This window comes from Oryx dammah, unplaced genomic scaffold, assembly GCF_014754425.2.
Source record: "Oryx dammah isolate SB20612 unplaced genomic scaffold, SCBI_Odam_1.1 HiC_scaffold_25, whole genome shotgun sequence".
In the NCBI taxonomy this organism is placed as follows: Eukaryota; Metazoa; Chordata; class Mammalia; order Artiodactyla; family Bovidae; genus Oryx; species Oryx dammah.
In genome coordinates this window covers 11,565,490-11,583,771 of record NW_024070209.1, presented here as the reverse complement: position 1 = coordinate 11,583,771, position 18,282 = coordinate 11,565,490, and the positions used below count along the sequence as shown (strand labels likewise).

The window sequence follows — 18,282 nt, the reverse complement described above, 5'->3', positions numbered from 1 at the left end:
TCTCGAAAAGTCGGACACGACTGAGCGACTTCACTTTCACTTTTCACTTCCATGCATTGGAGAAGGAAATGGCAACCCACTCCAGTGTTCTTGCCTGGAGAATCCCAGGGACGGGGGAGCCTGGTGGGCGGCCGTCTATGGGGTCGCACAGAGTCGGACACAACTGAGGCGACTTAGCAGCAGTAGCAGCAGCAGCTATGTACTACACAACCTGCACAAATGTGCAAAACAAATACACTTAAGAATTAACCTAATTTAGACCATACATGAATCTCCCAGTAAATCAGAAATCTTTAAAAGGCCTGATCATAAAGCTGACAGACATTAGACTGACAGGAGTCTCCCCGCTACATACATAACCTATAACCTCATCTTTCCAAGTAACTAGTGATAAAACTATATGCTTGCAGCCTCAAGCACATAAAGACCAGCAGGTTGTCCTCTGATTTTTGGCTTTTCTAGCAAACAGGATGATGCTGCTTTGACCATGGATCTAGTACATGGGAAAGCAAAATTAGTTTAAGAATTTTGCTGCAATTAATATCCTTCATTTGACTCTAAGTCAATTTAATTTTTATCTATTTTTTAATAGATCTGATTTCCTATTTTATCTGTTATATTTCTAAATCAAAAACACCACAATAGACAAAGGTCTGATACAGCCCATCCTAAGGCCATGAAGAGGGGCTTCCCTGGTGGTTCAGTGGTAAAGAATGTGCCTGCAATACAGGCAGACAGATACCCTGGAGGAGGGCATGGCAACCCACACCAGTATTCTTGCCGGGAAAATCCCACGGACAAAGGAACCCTGGCAGGCTACAGTCCACGGGGTCACAAGGAGTTGGACACAACTGAGCACGCATGCACACAAGGCCATGATGAAATGAGTGGTCTGATTACTAGCAATTAATCATTTTACTGACAACCTACTAACTTGAGTTAGTTAGAGCAAAATAGTCTTTCAATTTTTTATTTGATGAAAAGAACCTAATGGTGCAAAATAGTAATACCAGAAATAAATCTGCTCAGGTATACAGCAGTTTGTAGCATTCTGCAGCCCCTCCCTCTTCACTCCTGGACCAGACAGATGACACTTTCTTCTTCATTTAACACTTAAAAGAGCTATTTAAGAGCCATCTCCATGTATGATTGGCCTTTGCAGACTAGCAAACTGAGGAGAACCAGAAAGATTAAAGGAATTTCAAAGTCTTTCTAGCAACTTGTTGTAATACAGTGATATACTTTTACAACTCTACTTCAAGTATCTTAAGAAATTTCTCCCTGCTTCTTTGATCACTGATTAAGACTCTGTGCACCCAAGAAAGGAGGCACAGGTTCAATCCCTGGTCAGGGAACTAAGATCCTGCAGGCCGCACAGCACAGCCAAAAAAAAAAAGAAACCTGATTGCAAGTGACATGGAATTTGTCCTTCTACTTTGTCAAAGACTGCCAGATAGCAAAAAATAAAACTCTTGACCAAGTTTATGTAATAACATAGGAAATAAAACCACAGGAAAATGAGACCTGGGAATTATTTTAAGAATTAATTACTATAAACTCTCTTTTTAATAAGTCTGGTTAACAAGGGCAAATTCTGGGTCATGCTGTCCAAATCTGACAAAGGAGATGATGACATTTTAAGTCTGGTATACCTTTGGGAGGTTATTTTCCCAGCTTTATAAACTCTCAGAACTTTGTGTGTTGAAATAAGGCCACTTTAAAGTACTGATCACAGGCCCCCATACTGTACAACTGATTTAAAAGTTCAAGCTAAACAAAGCCTTAGAAAGATTTCCTCACTCCAGCAGTATTTAAGAATCACTTTGCCAATTTACCTCCTCCACATGAATGGTCTTTTCTGATTAGAGAGAAGGGCCTGAGTCATTATTTCATTTTTATTTTATTTTTTTTACTGAGTCATTATTTTAAAGAACCTTTTCCTCATCCTCAGTTTACAAAAGAAAAAAAGTAGTACATTACTAAATAATCCATCAGTACATATTAAGTAATCCATTATAATTACACGCCAGCATCCTCAATGAATGCAATGAATCATAACAAAGAATATCAACTGCATTAGGCTTCCTTACTTAAGATTCTCAGTAAAAAAATTATGAACTCAAAGTCTTTAGAGTCAATTCCTAAAATTTGGTGCAGGAGCTGAGAACTATAGGCAAACTCTTCTGAAAGATCAGATGATAACTCAGTGAGATAAACAAAGACTTCTTTTTACTGTTGTTTAGTCTTATACCCTAAAGATTTAAACTCTTTTGGTTGAGCTGAATGTATGCTTTTCTTCCCCATTCCACCCTCCCCATGCCTACCTGCAGAGAATGGAAACAAAAGCTACATCTTATACACTGATCATACAGTTTTAGGTATGACCTTAGACAACTGGCCTTGCTGCCTGATTATTGCCAGAAAGATAATTTCAGACCAACTACAGGCAGTCCCTGATTCATTCAATAAATAAGTTCCTAAGAGTCTATGTACAAAGCAAATATTTGTAAATCAAACCAAAATTTTCCAGAAGTAATACAGGTGTTTCTGAAATGTTTATGGAAGAATTGATACAATGTCTAGGACTTACTTCAAAATTAGCCAAGGTTGGCATGCGGAGAAGGGGTAGGCAGTTAGAGAATTAGATGAAATACGATTTGGTCTGTGGTGATCAGTGTTAAGACTGTGAGAAGGGTACGCAGGAATTTATTATACTGTTTTTTCAATTTTGTACCCTTTAAATTTTCCACATTGAATTCATTTGGAAAGAAAAAAGAATATGACAAGAACTGGCTATACTTATCAAAGTTTTAAATTTACAAAGTTCATATTTAACAATCCCACATTTGAGAATCTATTCTATAGTACTGATATATAAAGAGACATTGACAACAAAAATTTTTGTAAAAAAATGTGGGGAAGGAGGAAAAGGAGACTATCTAAATGTCCATCAAGAGAGGAATATTTAATTCTACAACAAAGTATTCTACAGTCATTAAAAAGAATGAAAGTAGAGTTAGAAGTTTCAATTCATAAAGATACCTGACGTATTTACATATTTCTAAATAGAAAAAAAGATATGTAACAAAATATAAATGATAATTCTTAGCTAAAAAGAAAACTATAAGACTATGTATGTACATACAAATGCAAGAATGTATCTACACATGCTTATATAAGCATAGAAAAAAGTCTGGAAAACTATATATCAAATTAACAATGCTTTGAAGAGACAAATTTAGAGTGGGGAAGAGAGGGAATTTTACTTATATATTTCTAAATTGTTTCTTTTTTATAATAAACATAAAATTTTTAAATATTTAAAACCCATTACTGTTTAAAAATAAAGTACCTGGAACATAAAGGTTACTCAATTAACAAAAGAAAAATTTTAAAGAATTGCCTAGGGGCTGTCACACACTCATAGATATAACATAAAATTTTACATTAAATAGAAAACAATAAAGTTTAAAGGAAAATCACTTCAACCAATACACTTTTTATAAAATATGAAAGAAAAATAAGAAATGCAAACACTGGAACACATATATAAACAAGGTTTCTATAGGATAACCATGGGTAGAGAAAACCAAGGTACACTAGATGAGAAAAGACAAGCAGTGTAAAACAAGGGAAGAGGACAAAAAGACACAAACTATGTGGAAAGAAAATTAGGAGATAGTGAAAAAGTTCCATGCACAGGAGAGGGTCATCACGTCACACAAAAACAGCACTGATAAATGAGGGGTGGGGAGCAGGACAGCCAGTTAGTAGCCACGGGAAATCTTTAGAGCTTTCCTTCATTTTTAAAACTCTAGTGAATATCCACTCTTTAATGTATACTGGCTTCAGCCTAGAGAGTAACAGCTTGAGCAGTGTGAGTTAACTGGCTTTCAGACTTCTATTTCAATCTGATGAAACAACAACATACATTTATCTTCCTCCCTCCTAAGACTCTACTAAAGGAAAAGGTAAGCCTATTACTCCAAAAAGAACTAGGGAAGAACCTGCAGCTAACAAGATATAGCAACATTTCTGGAAGAAAAGCTGCTAAAAGGCAATAAGGATGAAGCAGATTAGTACAAAAAAGAGTCTATTTGCCAATGGAATGAAATCCAAAAGGGAGTCTAAGTACCAATCACAACCATGGAGAAGGTCAGGATTTAGAATGCCATGAATAACGGAAGTACTGAAAACAAACAGGTTAATTGAAATAGTTAATACAGAATAGTCAAACCCATACACATGTACCCCATACATGGAGATTCCAACACCTAACAAGGTATCAGGGGATTATTTTCTGGAGAAATTATGTAGCCTAGAATATACTAAAAACCACTTAATAGTACAGTTTAAATAAGTAAATTTTATAGTACATGAACTATTTTCAATAAAGCCATTGGGAAAAAAGAAAAAGCACTAACTTCTCTTTTCTTCCACAATGGGAAATTAATTAATATTGCCTAAAATTGAATGGAATTCAATTTGCCTAAAATATGGAAACTGACTTTTTACCTTAAGTAAAAAGTTCACCTAAAGTTAATGATGGTTATATTTCATAAATAGATTTCTGCCTGATATATACTTGTATAATCTTTATACTCTCTCTACTGCTTAATTTTATTTTTACTAATAAGCATCCATCATACTTATAAAAAGAAAAAAAAACTGAAAATCAAAAGGCTTATAATAAGACTTCCACTTCTGGAAAGATGTAGCAGACATAGTATTTTCTATTTCTCCCAATTAGTATAACTAAAAACTCTAGACATTACATGTAGAACAAAATAAAATATGAAAGGTGGAAAGAAAGAAGGCAGCAAACTGGCTTGGATCTCAAAACAAAAAGAATGACACAATGATGAGTTCCCTGTGCTTTCTTTTGCCTCATATCTCAGACTTGGAACTAAAGAGATTGGCAACCCAGAAACACAAACAGGTGCAAATTTTTAAAAGCCCCCACAAACGCTTGCTCTCTCTAGTCAAAAGATGACCAAAGAGGCAGTCAGTCCAGACAGAAAACATTTGTACAATCACCCTTCTATTCAAGATAAACACCACAGGGCTGGGGGGAAGGGAGGGTAGGGAAAGTGATCCACCCATAACCCAGACCACCACAGTCAGAAAGAAAACCTAGAAATCTACCCTCACAGGTGATGGATGACAAAGCACCCAACACCCCAGTCAGGGTGTCAGAGAAGGCCAAGAAGGGATCTGTAACTTTCTTCCCCACCAAATGGTTACAACCCCCTCTCCCACACCACAGTGTTAGCAGAGACCAAGTAGAGTCAGAACTGCCATCTCCAGTGGTGATGAGAAACCTCTCTCAGATGCCAACAGAAACCAAGAGGGCACCCTAGCTAGCAGTACTGAAGCAGTGACCCACACGTTCTCCTACCAAAGTGGTATCAAAGAAAGCCAGCTAAAAGAATAGGCTTAAATGAGAGCCAGAGTCACTTAACATAATACAAAAATGTACAGATTTCAACTAAAAATCATTCTTCATACCAAAAACCAGGAAGTTGCCAAACTAATGAAAAGGGCAATCATTCAGTGCCAAAACCAAGACAACAGAAAAGAATTATCTGATGAAGATTACAAAGTGGCCATGATAAAAATGATTCAACAAATAATTATGTCCATGCTTGAAACAGAAAGAGAAACTCAACAAAGAAATACAGGAAATGATAACCAAATGGAGAGTTTAGGACTGAAAAATACAAGAACTGAAATTAAAAACTCAGTGGCTAGACTCAAGAATAGAGTGAAAGGGACAGAGGAAAAGACTCAGTGAAATAAAAGAACAGGAGAAATCATGTTATCAGAACAACATGAGAAAATAAACTGAAAGAACAAACAGAGACTCAGGGGCTGTTGGACTGTACCAACATTCGTGTTCCCAAAGTCCCAGAAGGAGAACAGAAAAAGGATGAGGCAAGAAAGTTCTTGAAGAAATAATGGCTAAAAACTTCCCAAATTTGGCAAGGGATACAAACCTACCAATTCAAAAAGATCAGCAAATCCCAAACAGGATAAACCCAAAGAAATTCATGCCAAGACACATTATAAATTAAACTCCTGAAAACTAAAGACAGAAAAAAAATCTTGAAAGTAATCAGAGGAAAAATGACATCTTTCCTCTAAGGGAAAAATTACTTGAATGACAACAAACTTCTCATCAGAAACCATGGAGGCCAAAAAGAAGTGGTACAGTACTTTTCAACCAGAATCCTATACCCAGGAGAAATATCCTCTAGGAATGAAGGAAAACTCAAAACATTCTCATGTGAAAGAAAACTCAGCCATTCCCATGTAAAGAGAATTTGTTGCCAGCATGGCTACTCTAAAAGAATGTCTACAGGATGTTCTCTAAGCAAAAAGGAAATGATTTTTTTTAAAAAAAAGGAAAGTTTGGAGTATCAGAAAGGACACAGTAAGCAAAAATGTGGATAAATAAAGGGACATGGTAAGGGGGGAGTAAGGTTTCTATACTTCACTCAAAGTAGAAAATGATGACACTAGTAAAACGCTAGGAAGTTAAATAAAAACAACATCAAACCTAGAGAAACCACCAAAAAGTGTACACTCAAAAACATTAGCTAAATCAAAATGAAATTCTCTAAAAATGTTCAAGTAATTCAAAGAAAACAGAAAAACGAAAGAGAGAATAAACAGAAAACAACAATGAAACAACAGAACTAAGATTTAGCATATCAATAATTATATTAAATGTAAATGTTCTAATTACACCTGACAGAGACTGAAAGGGTAGATGGAAAAATGCAACTATAGGCCATCAGCACAAATTAAAATACAGTGAGGCAGGTTAAAGATAAAAGAAGGGAAAATTATATATCATGTAAACAGTAAAAAAGGAAAATGGGTAATCTATTATTATCATCAGATTTCATACTTAATATTTCAATCAATATTAATTTAATATTAATTAATAATTTAACATTTAATATTATCATCAGATAAAGCTGACTTCACAGCAAGGAAAATTACCAGGAAAAAAAAAACAAAGAAATGCTCAGTCCACTAAGAAGACATCACAATTCTAAATTCATATGTAGCAAACAAAAGAGTTGATAAAGATATGAAGCAAAAATGGACAGGTCTGAAAGGAGAAATAGACAATTCCACAATTATAATTAAGAGACTTCAATACCCCTCTCTCAACAATTAAGAGAAATAGAACATCAGCACGGATATAGAAAAACACAAATTAATGGAAATCTAATGAACATTTATAAAATGCTCTGCCCAACAGAATGGGCCTCCCAGGCGGTGCAGTGGCCAAGAAGCCAGCGCAGGAGATGCGAGAGACACGGGTTTGATCCCTGGGTAAGCAAGATCCCCTGGAGCAGGAGATGGCTACCTGCTCCAGTTGCTGAGTGCAGCATTTTAATAGCGTCATCTTTTAGGACTGATGCTGAAGCTGAAGCTCCAAACACTTTGGCCACTTAATGTGAAGAGCCAACTCACTGGAAAAGACCCTGATTCTGAAAAAGATTGAAGGCAGGAGGAGAAGGGGACGACAGAGGGAGAGATGGTTGGATGGCATCACTGACTCAATGGTCATGAGTTCAAGCAAACTCCAGAAGACAGCGAAGGACAAGGAAGCCTGGCGTGCTGCAGTCCATGGGGTCACAAAGAGCTGGGCATGACTGAGTGACTGAACAACAACCTGCTCCAGTATTCTTGCCTGGAAAATTCCATGGACAGAGAAGCTTGGTTTGCTATACAGTACATGGGATGGCAAAGAGTTGATCATAACTAAGCATACACACACTCAACAAAATACACATTCTTTTCAAAAGCTTATAGAATATATATCAAGAAAGACCATATAGTCCATAACACAAACCTCAACAAATTCAAAAGACCTGAAATCAACACAATATCTTCTCCAACCACAATAGAATCAACCTAGAAATTGATAACAGGAAATATTCAAATCCTTAGATACTAAACAACATACTTCTAAATAATTCATGGGTCAAACAGGAAGTCTAAAGGGAAATCAAAAATAAACTAAATGAAAATACAACATATAAAAATTTGTGGGCCACAGGTGAAGCAGAGCTGAGCTATTTATAGCACCAGAGGTAATTTATAGTATTATAAATATAGAGATAGGTAGTACCAGGTGGTGCTAGTGGTAAAGAATTTGCCTGCAGGAGGTGCCAGAGATGCAGGTTCAATCCCTGGGTTGGGAAGATATCCTAGAAAAGCAAATGGCAACCCATTCCAGTATTCGTGCTTGTAAAACTCCAAGGACAGAGGAACCTGGCAGGCTACAGTCCATGGAGTCCCAAAGAGTCAGACACAATTGAGCAACTGAGCATGCACAGCACGAGAGACAGTTTATAGCATTAGAAAAAAGGAAAAATCTCAAACCGTTATTTGAAGCTGCTACAAGAGCAAAAACAAAAGACAAACAGTAGGAAGGAAATAGTAAAGATGCAAGCAGAAATCAATACAAAAGTAAACAGAAAAACAATACAGAAAATCAATGGAATCAATGAAATCAATGAAAAAATGATTCCTTGAAGACACCAACAAAATCAAGATATCTAACGAGTTATCAAGATAAGGAATAAAACCACAGATATCACTATATACCCTGTAGCCATCAAAAGGATAATAAAATAGAACTATAAACTCTTTTGACATAAATTTGATAACGTAGATGAAATAAACCAAGTCTTCAAAAATCACAAATTATCACAATTTACCCACTAGAAAACAGTAATTTAGCCCTACAACTATGAAGGAAACTCAATTAGTAATCAGTTCACTTCAGTCGCTCAGTTGTTTCCAACTCTTTGCGACTCCATGGACTGTAGCACACCAAGCCTTCCTGTCCATCGCCAGCTCCCAGAGCTTGTTCAAAGTCATGTCCATCGACTTGTTGTTTAGTCACTAACTCATATCTGACTCTTTTTGCAACCCCATGGACTGTAGCCCTGCTGTCCTTGGGATTTCCAAGACAATAATACTGGAGTGGGTTGCCATTTCCTTCCCAAAGGATCTTCTCAACACAGGGAAAGTGAAAGTATCAGTTGCTCAGCCATTTAAGATTCTTTGTGACCCCATGGATTGCAGCTTGCCAGGCTCCTCTGTCCATGGGGTTTTCCAGGCAAGAATACTGGAGTGGGTTGCCATTTCCTGTCTGAGGCACCAGGAAAGCCTCTCTGGATCGTGGAATCGAACCCGCACCTCCTACACTGAATTTTTCACCACTGAGCTACCAGGGAAGCCCAGAATTTGTAATACTGATATAAGATCTCCCAAAAAATAAGTCTCCAGGCCTAGATAGTTTAATTGGAGAATTCTACAAAATGCTTAAAGCAGAATTAATCTAATTATGAATTAATTAATTCTAAAGCCTCCTCTTGAAAACAGAAGAGAGAAGAAACACCTCCTAATTAACTTTTCTGAAACTATGCTATCATCAAAATCAAGATAACAAACAATAAGTAAAACTGCATATCAATATCCCCCATAAATATAAACATAAAAATCCTTAAGAAAAAACAGACAAGTAGGTATATAAAAAGGAACATATACAATGAATAAGTTAGGTTTATTTCAGGAAGGCAGGTTCATTCAGTATTCAAAATTAATCAATGTAATCCAAAAGACTAAAGAAGAAAAACCACATGATCATATCAATCAATGAAATAAAAGCACTGGACAAAATTCAACACTTTTTCAAGATTAAAAACTCTCAGCAAACAGGAATATAAGGAAACTTCCTCAACTTGATAAAGAGTATTTGCAAAAAATCATATTAACTTAAACACTATACTTGGGGGAGACACTGAATCCTTTCTAAGACTGGGAACAAGACAAAGATGTTCACATTTGCTGGTCTCATTCAGCATAGTCCTGTCCAGTCCTGGACAGTCCTAACAGCATAATTCTAGACAGTGAAAAAAAAAGTTAAAAGAAAAAGAGTACAGATTAGAAAGAAAAAATAAAACTGTCCATATTGCACGTGACATTATTATCCACAAAGAAAATTCCAAGGAATCTACAAAAAAGGTCCTAGAATAATAAAGAAAGTTTTAAAGATATAAGGTAAACATCCAAAAATTAATTATATTTCTACATGTTAGCAATGAACATAATGACACTAAAATTAAAAATACCATTTACAATCACTTTTTAAAAAAGAAATACTGAAGTGTAAATCTAACAAAATATAGGCTGAGTTTATTTGCAAAAAATTACACAATGGTGATGAAAAGAGAGCTAAACAAATTGAAAGACATACCATGTCTGCGACTGGAAGACTCATGAAGTAAAGATGTCCATTCTCCACAAACTGATAACAGGTTTAATGCAACTCCTATCAAGATCTCAGCAAATTACTTTCATAGATGTAGACAAAATTATTCTAAAATTTATTTGGAAAGGCAAAGGAAATAAATGAACTAAAACTATTTTGATTAAAAAAAGATTAAAGTGGGAGGAATCAGTCTACCCATTATCAAGACTTATTCTATTTCGTTATGGTAACCAAGACTATGATACTGACGGAGGGATAGACATATAGATCAACAGAAAAATGAGGCCCCAGAATACACAAGTGCCTTTTGACAAAGGTGCAAAAGTAGTTCATTAGAGGAAAAAGAGCCTTTTCAATAAAAGGAGGTGGAACAACAGGATATCCATGGTGGGTTGGGGGGAGAGGAGAGGAGGAGAGAGAGAAAGAAACTTTGAAGTCTCACTCCTTATACAAAAACTACAAAATTACAAAAATTAACTCAAAATGAATCACAGGCTTTACATTTGAGTAAAACTATAAACTTTTAGGATTAAAAAATAACATGGGAAAATCCTCAAGATCTAGGGCTAGGCAAATAGCTCTCAGAATTGACACCAAAAATATGTTTTATATGAGAAAGAAATGGTAACTTGAACTTCATCAAAATAAAAAACTTTTGATCTGCAACAGACTCTGTTAAGAGGGTGAAAAGACAAGTCACAGAGTGGTAGAAAATGTCTATAAATTACACATACAATAAAGCACTAGTATCTAGGATATAAAGTTTTCAAAACTCAACAATTTAAAAAATCTAATTAGAAACTGGGCAAAACACATGAAGAGGCAATTCAACAAAGTATATACACATATGGCAAATATGCACATGGCAAGATACTCGGCATCATTAGCAGTTAGAAAAATGCAAATTAAAGCCACAGTGCAATATTACTACACTCAGATCAGAACGGCTAAAACAAAAAATAGTGATACCAAATGCCAGCAAGGATCTGGAAAAATGGAACCCACCTACATTGCTGGTGGGGATGTAAAATGGTACACCACTTTAGAAAACAAGTTTAGTAGTTCTTCAAAAGGTTACACATAGAGTTACTGTATGACCCAGCAATTCCACTACCAGTTATATACCCCAAAGAAGTGAAAATGTGTGTTCAACCAAAATGCAAAACCTTTACAGATGTATTTATAGCAGTTTCATTTTAATAACCAAAAACTGTAAACAAGCCAGATGTCCTTTAATGGGTAAATGATTAAACAACTGTGGTACAGCTATACCATGGAATACTGCTCTGCAATACAAAGGGACAAACTTGATATAACACATCAATTTGGATACAATCTCCAGGAAATTATACTGAGTGAGTAAAGCCAATTTCAAAATGTTACATTCTGTATGGTTCCATTTATAAAACATTCTTGAGATGACAAAATTATAGAAATAGAGAACAGTTTACTGGCTGTCAGGGATTAAAGAGCATATAGGGACAAAAGGAAAACAGGGATGCTTGTGATGGTGGAAATGTTCTGTACTTTGACTGTAAAAATGCCAGTATCTTGCTCCTGATATATTGTGCTACAGTTTTTCAAGATGCTACTAGTGGAGGAAAGTGTGTAGAAGGTACAGGGGATCTCTGTATAATTTCTTAGAACTGAATCCCCAATTATCTCAAAACAAAAAGTACCTTTTTTAAAAATGCAAATAATAAATGTATAGAGTCAGATCCACATTTACCATTTAAAATGCTTCCAATAGCCTATTTTACTTTAGATTTCCAGAGCTCTTCTCATTCCATTTTCCTCTTTCTTTTGCTACTCCAATGCCAAAAGATCTTTGTTGTACACTTCTCCCTTATAAATGTCAAGTAATTCTTTTACCTCATCAAAAACAAAATGTTTGGCGAGCTCCCTTATTTCTTTTTTTTTAATGTATTATACAAACACGTCTTTCTCAAAATCAAACTCCATACCAAAAACATTTCATAACATGGATTCAGTCAAGCTCAATGTGTGCTGTTTTTGTTCATCCATGTGTGCGTGCTCAGTTGCTTCAGTCGTGTCAAACTCTTTGTGGCCCTATGGACTGTAGCCCACTAGGCTCCTTAGACCATGGGATTCTCCAGGCAAGAATACCAGAGTAGTTGCCATGCCCTCCACCAGGGGATCTTCCCGACCCACGAATCGAACCAGCATCTCCTGCACTGTAGGCAGATTCTTTACTGCTGAGCCACCAGGGAAGCCCTTATTTGTTCATATTTCTCAGTAAGATCATATTTCATATCAGTACCCTTAAAATTTTATTGTTTATTGGCACCAGAGCTTCCCCAGAAAGTGAAAGTTAGTTGCATTGTGATGATTCTTGCTTGCTTTGATGTTTCACAGGAAGCAGAAGAGAGATACAAAAAGCAAGCACAAATATAACGAAAGAAACAAAGCCAAAATTTGCAAAGGAGAAAAACATTAAAAAGCACTTTTCAAATATAGAGATATTGAGAACAATAAGAGCAAAGGCTTGGACAAGAAATAAGATGTCAGTGCTTCACTAAACAAAATTACAGTGCCAAAAGATGCAGCTTCATCCCAGTCTGTCATGTTCCAAGTGCATAAAAACACAATCAAAACAGAAAGTCTGTGTTACTCCACAGCTTTTTATTCAAAAATAATTATAGCAAAAGAGCCTCACTTTAATCCAAATTATCACTTTTTGCAAATGGCCTATTACAAAAGAATATTTATCCAGCTTCCTAAACACTCAGTCAGCCAGTTCAGTCAGTTCAGTCGCTCAGTCGGGTCCTACTCTTTGCGACCCCATGAATCGCAGCATGCCAGGCCTCCCTGTCATCACCATCTCCCAGAGTTCACTCAGACTCACATTCATCAAATCAGTGATGCCATCCAGCCATCTCATCCTCTGTCGTCCCCTTCTCCCCCTGCCCCCAATCCCTCCCAGCATCAGAGTCTTTTCCAATGAGTCAGTTCTTCACATGAGGTGGCCAAAGTACTGGAGTTTCAGCTTTAGCATCATTCCCTCCAAAGAAATCCCAGGGCTGATCTCCTTTAGGATGGACTGGTTGGATCTCCTTGCAGTCCAAGGGACTCTCAAGAGTCTTCTCCAACACCACAGTTCAAAAGCATCAATTCTTCAGCGCTCAGCTTTCTTCACAGTCCAGCTCTCACATCCATACATGACCACTGGAAAAACCATAGCCTTGACTAGACGGACCTTAGTTGGCAAAGTAATGTCTCTGCTTTTCAATATGCTATCCAGGTTGGTCATAACTTTTCTTCCAAGGAGTAAGCATCTTTTAATTTCATGGCTGCGGTCACCATCTACAGTGATTTTAGAGCCCCCCAAAATAAAGTCTGACACTGTTTCCACTGTTTCCCCATCTATTTCCCATGAAGTGATGGAACCAGATGCCATGATCTTCATTATCTGAATGTTGAGCTTTAAGCCAACTTTTTCACTCTCCACTTTCACTTTCATCAAGAGGCTTTTAGTTCCTCTTCACTTTCTGCTGTAAGGGTGGTGTCATCTACATATCTGAGGTTACTGATATGTCTCCCGGCAATCCTGATTCCAGGTTGTGCTTCTTCCAGCCAGGCTTCAGCAATACATGAACCGTGAACTCCCAGATGTTCAAGCTGGTTTTAGAAAAGGCAGAGGAACCAGAGATCAAATTGCCAACATCCTCTGAATCACTGAAAAAGCGAGAGCGTTCCAGAAAAACATCTATTTCTGCTTTATTGACTATGCCAACGCCTTTGACTGTGTGGATCACAATAAACTGTGGAAAATTCTGAAAGAGATGGGAATACCTGACCAACTGACCTGCCTCTTGAGAAAACTATATGCAGGTCAGGAAACAACAGTTAGAACTGCACATGGAACAACAGACTGGTTCCAAATAGGAAAAAGAGTACATCAAGGCTGTATATTGTCACCCTGCTTATTTAACTTCTATGCAGAGTACATCATGAGAGCTGGAAGAAGCACAAGCTGGAATCAAGATTGCTGGGAGAAATATCAATAACCTCAGATACCCTAACACTGGAAACATCTAAATACTCAAAACATTATAGAACTACTCTTTTTAAAAGTCTGTTATTACGGTCATTGTTTTTGCTTTTGCTTTTATCTAGTCTGATTATCAAATTACTGTATAACTGAATGTAAATTCATTATAGTGCAAGATACATGTCAATGAAATGATCATCAACTCTCTGAATGGGGGACTTCCCTAAGAGTCCACTGGTTAAGATTTCACTTTCCAATTCCAGGGGTGCAGGTTCATTCCCTTATGGGGAAGCTAAGATCCCACATGCCTCACAACCAAAAAACCAGAACATAAACAACAAAAGCAATATTATAACAAATTCAATAAAGACTTTAGAAATGGTGCCTAGCCAAAAAAAAAAAAAACAAAAACCTTAAAAAAAAAGAAAAAAAAACTGAATGGGAGGCATGTATTAACAGAGTCCTAGTCCATATGTATCATCACAAATCACATCAAGGTAATCTAGCTGGTTGTACTGTGATAGTTCTTGCTTAATTAGATGTTTAATTGGGCAATGCATGTTTTTCAAAGTTCTAAGTCACAGTCCACAGTTATGCAAATACATATTACATAGTTAAATTTATTTTATCAATCACTGTGCTCTTGAGACTTATACATCTCAGTTTTTTAATTATAAATCTAGAATAGGTTCAACAGTACATGAACCGTGAACTTCCAGATGTTCAAGCTGGATTTAGAAAAGGCAGAGGAACCAGAGATCAAATTGACAACACCTGCTGGATCATCAAAAAAGCAAGAGAAATCCTGAAAAACATCTACTTCTACACCAAAGCCTTTGACTGTGTGGATCACAATAAACTGTGGAAAATTTTGAAAGAGATGGGAATACCAGACCACCTGACCTGCCTCCTAAGAAATCTGTATGCAGGTCAGGAAGCAACAGTTAGAACTGGACATGGAAAAACAGACTGGTTCCAAATCAGGAAAGGAGTACATCAAGGCTGTATATTGTCACCTTGCTTATTTAACTTATACAGAGAGCACATTATACGAAATGCTAGGCTGGATGAAGCACAAGCTGGAATCAAGATTGCCAGGAGAAATATCAATAACCTCAGATATGCAGATGACACCACCCTTACGGCAGAAAGCAAAGAAGAACTAAAGAGCCTCTTGATGAAAGAGGAGAGTGAAAAAGTTGGCTTAAAACTCAACATTCAGAAAACTAAGATCATGGCATTTGGTCCCATCACTTCATGGCAAACAAATGGGGAACAATGGAAACAGTGATAGACTTTATTTTGGGGGGCTCCAAAATCACTGCAGATGGTGACTGCAGCCATGAAATTAAAAGACCCTTGCTCCTTAGAAGAAAAGTTATGACCAACCTAGACAGCATAGTAAAAAGCAGAGACATTACTTTGCCAACAAAGGTCCATCTAGTCAAAGCTATGGTTTTTCCAGTAGTCATGTATGGATGTGAGAGCTGGACTATAAAGAAAGCTGAGCACTGAAGAATTGATGCTCTTGAACTGTGATGTTGGAGAAGACTCGAGAGTCCCTTGGGCTGCAAGGAGATCAAACCAGTCCATCCTAAAGGAAATTAGTCCTGAATATTCATTGGAATGACTCATGCTGAAACTGAAACTCCCAATACTTTGGCCACCTGATGCAAAGAAATGACTCACTGGAAAAGACCCTGATGCTGGGAAAGAGTGAAGGCAGGAGGAGAGGGGACAACAGAGGATGAGATGGTTGGATCGCATCACCAACTCTATGGACATGAGTTTGAGTAAGCTCAAGGAGTTGGTGATGGACAGGGAGGCCTGGCTTGCTACAGTCCATGGGGTCTCAAAGAGTCGGACACAACTGAGCAACTGAACTGAACTGAGAGTAAGTTAGGTTCCAGACATTGTAGGTAAATAACCTCCATTAATTAATAGCGCATATCTTTTCCTAAGAGTATATTCTAAACTACACAACTTAAGACAAAATATCTACGATTACTTTATTTGCTGGCAATTTTTTAAATGGCCAAGGTGAGTTGGTCTTTCTTAACACCAAATTTAAGACTATTAGGAATAAAATTATTATGGCTTTAACAACATTTATGTCATTCTAGAACACAACCCAAATAACTTCCAAAGACTTTGGCCCTATCCTTAAGTACTCTCTCTCACTGTATTTCTTTTGAAGGAATAAAGTGGCTTATTCGGGTTCTTCAACTTTCATAAAAATATTCCAACCCACAGATGGTTTACTTTTAAAGCACACGTGGGTCTTACTTAACTAAGAACACAGGCAAGTGATACATTCAGAAAGAAAGGCAAGTATATATATGTATAATCTTGAACTCATTGATAATTGTCATTGTCAAAAACCTTGACTACTAAAAGCAGTACTTAGGAAGAATTAACTAATGTACATGCAATGCATACACTCTTCTAGATTAGAAGTTATGAAGACTGGTCACAAGCATTTTACTAAGGAAAGGGTGTATAGCATTCAAAGATTCTCAAAGTGATCAATAACCAAAAAAAAGGAGGTAAGTGCAGAACTTTCACTGTATTATCAAATCTATGCCTTGATTAAGGCAAGACAAGCAGACACCTGCATTCCCTTGACTCCCTGCAGAACTGCTTTTACTAAATTGTGCTTTGGTTATGCCATATGTTTTCACTAGAGGACAATGTAAGAAGCAGCCTGCCACATATTGCTGGTTTACTATACAGATATTAAAGCTACATTATGCTCTCTGATCTTACTCAGAACCAAGAATAGCTGTGCTTCTCCAAAGTAACTACTTTTGGCTGGTCTCCATCTTCCCCTTCTGGGTGCGGCTGGTGGACAAGGAGTCCCAGGAAGTGTTCTTCAGTGGCCTGTTTGAGAACTGCTTCCATATCAAGTGCTGGAAGCCTCGACCCTTATCCATTTACGTCATCCTCAGCCAAGTCTCCCTGCTGTCCGCCGTTGTCTTGTCTTTCCTCACCACTTTCATCATGGTGTCCTTTGTGTCTCAGCTCTTTCCGAGGAGCCGGAAGCACAATTCTGTGTCAGCCTTCATCAGTTTCCTCACAGAGGCTTGTGCCTTCCTGGCCTTGTGCCTTCCTGGCCTTGTTGCTGCACACCCTGGAGATCCAGAGTCTGCGGATGAAGCCCAGCCCCCCGCAGTTCTCCATATAGTGGCCTTACTACATCCTGGGCTTCAGCATCCTTCTGTTCATGGTGGCTGGTGCCATCTGCCTCATCCAAGAAATAGCCTGCCCTAGATGCCATCTGTTGCCCATTTCCCAGAGTACTGAGGACACCCAAGAGATCTCATACCTGGAAAACCTGGATAGTCTGGGAGGATAACTGAGCTCCACACAGAAGGAGATGCTGCTGAAGGAAGAAACCATTATCTAGACCCAGACAGTCTGCGCCTCGCCCTCCGTCACGTGCACACGGGCCAGTGTGTGTGGCTCTTCAGCCTCCACCCGTCTCTGCCGCTTCTGATGAGGCTCTTGAGTGTCAAGTCAACCTCTCCCTTCCCCCTACTCACAGTGATTCTATCCTGCGTGTGTTTGATATTTGTTAAACGTTTTCTGAATTCTTTAAAAAAAAAAAAGTAACTACTTTTTAATTTTACACCATAACTCAAACAACGAAGCATATCTCATTTTTGCACTAGCTGCTGGAAACCATAGAGCCAAACCGATGGCTACTTTAACAAACATAATCTTTTCACAGCTCTCTCTTGACTTCATATTCTTTCCTACCTTTGCTTTCCCTTGCCCTAATTTGCTCACCACCATTGACTGTATCTACTATGTGTATTTTTGTAAATCACATATATTTTTGGAAACCATCTAATTCCTCTCTACAACAAGGCAAGGGGAAAATCAGAGAAAAAGAGAGGGAAGGGGAGAACAGTCAACTGTCAACCAGAATAAGAGGGGAAGGAGATTGAGAATAACCACAAAACAAAGT

At 37.5% G+C, this 18,282-nt stretch overlaps 1 protein-coding gene and 1 pseudogene across 1 annotated transcript in view; one reads left to right on the top strand and one right to left on the bottom strand.

The window, feature by feature from the left end:
* The window catches only part of EXOC6B (exocyst complex component 6B), a 697,089-nt gene that overhangs the window by 664,776 nt on the left and 14,031 nt on the right, over window positions 1-18,282 (bottom strand). The window lies entirely within an intron of this gene.
* LOC120851770 lies at window positions 11,157-17,828 on the top strand (annotated as a pseudogene).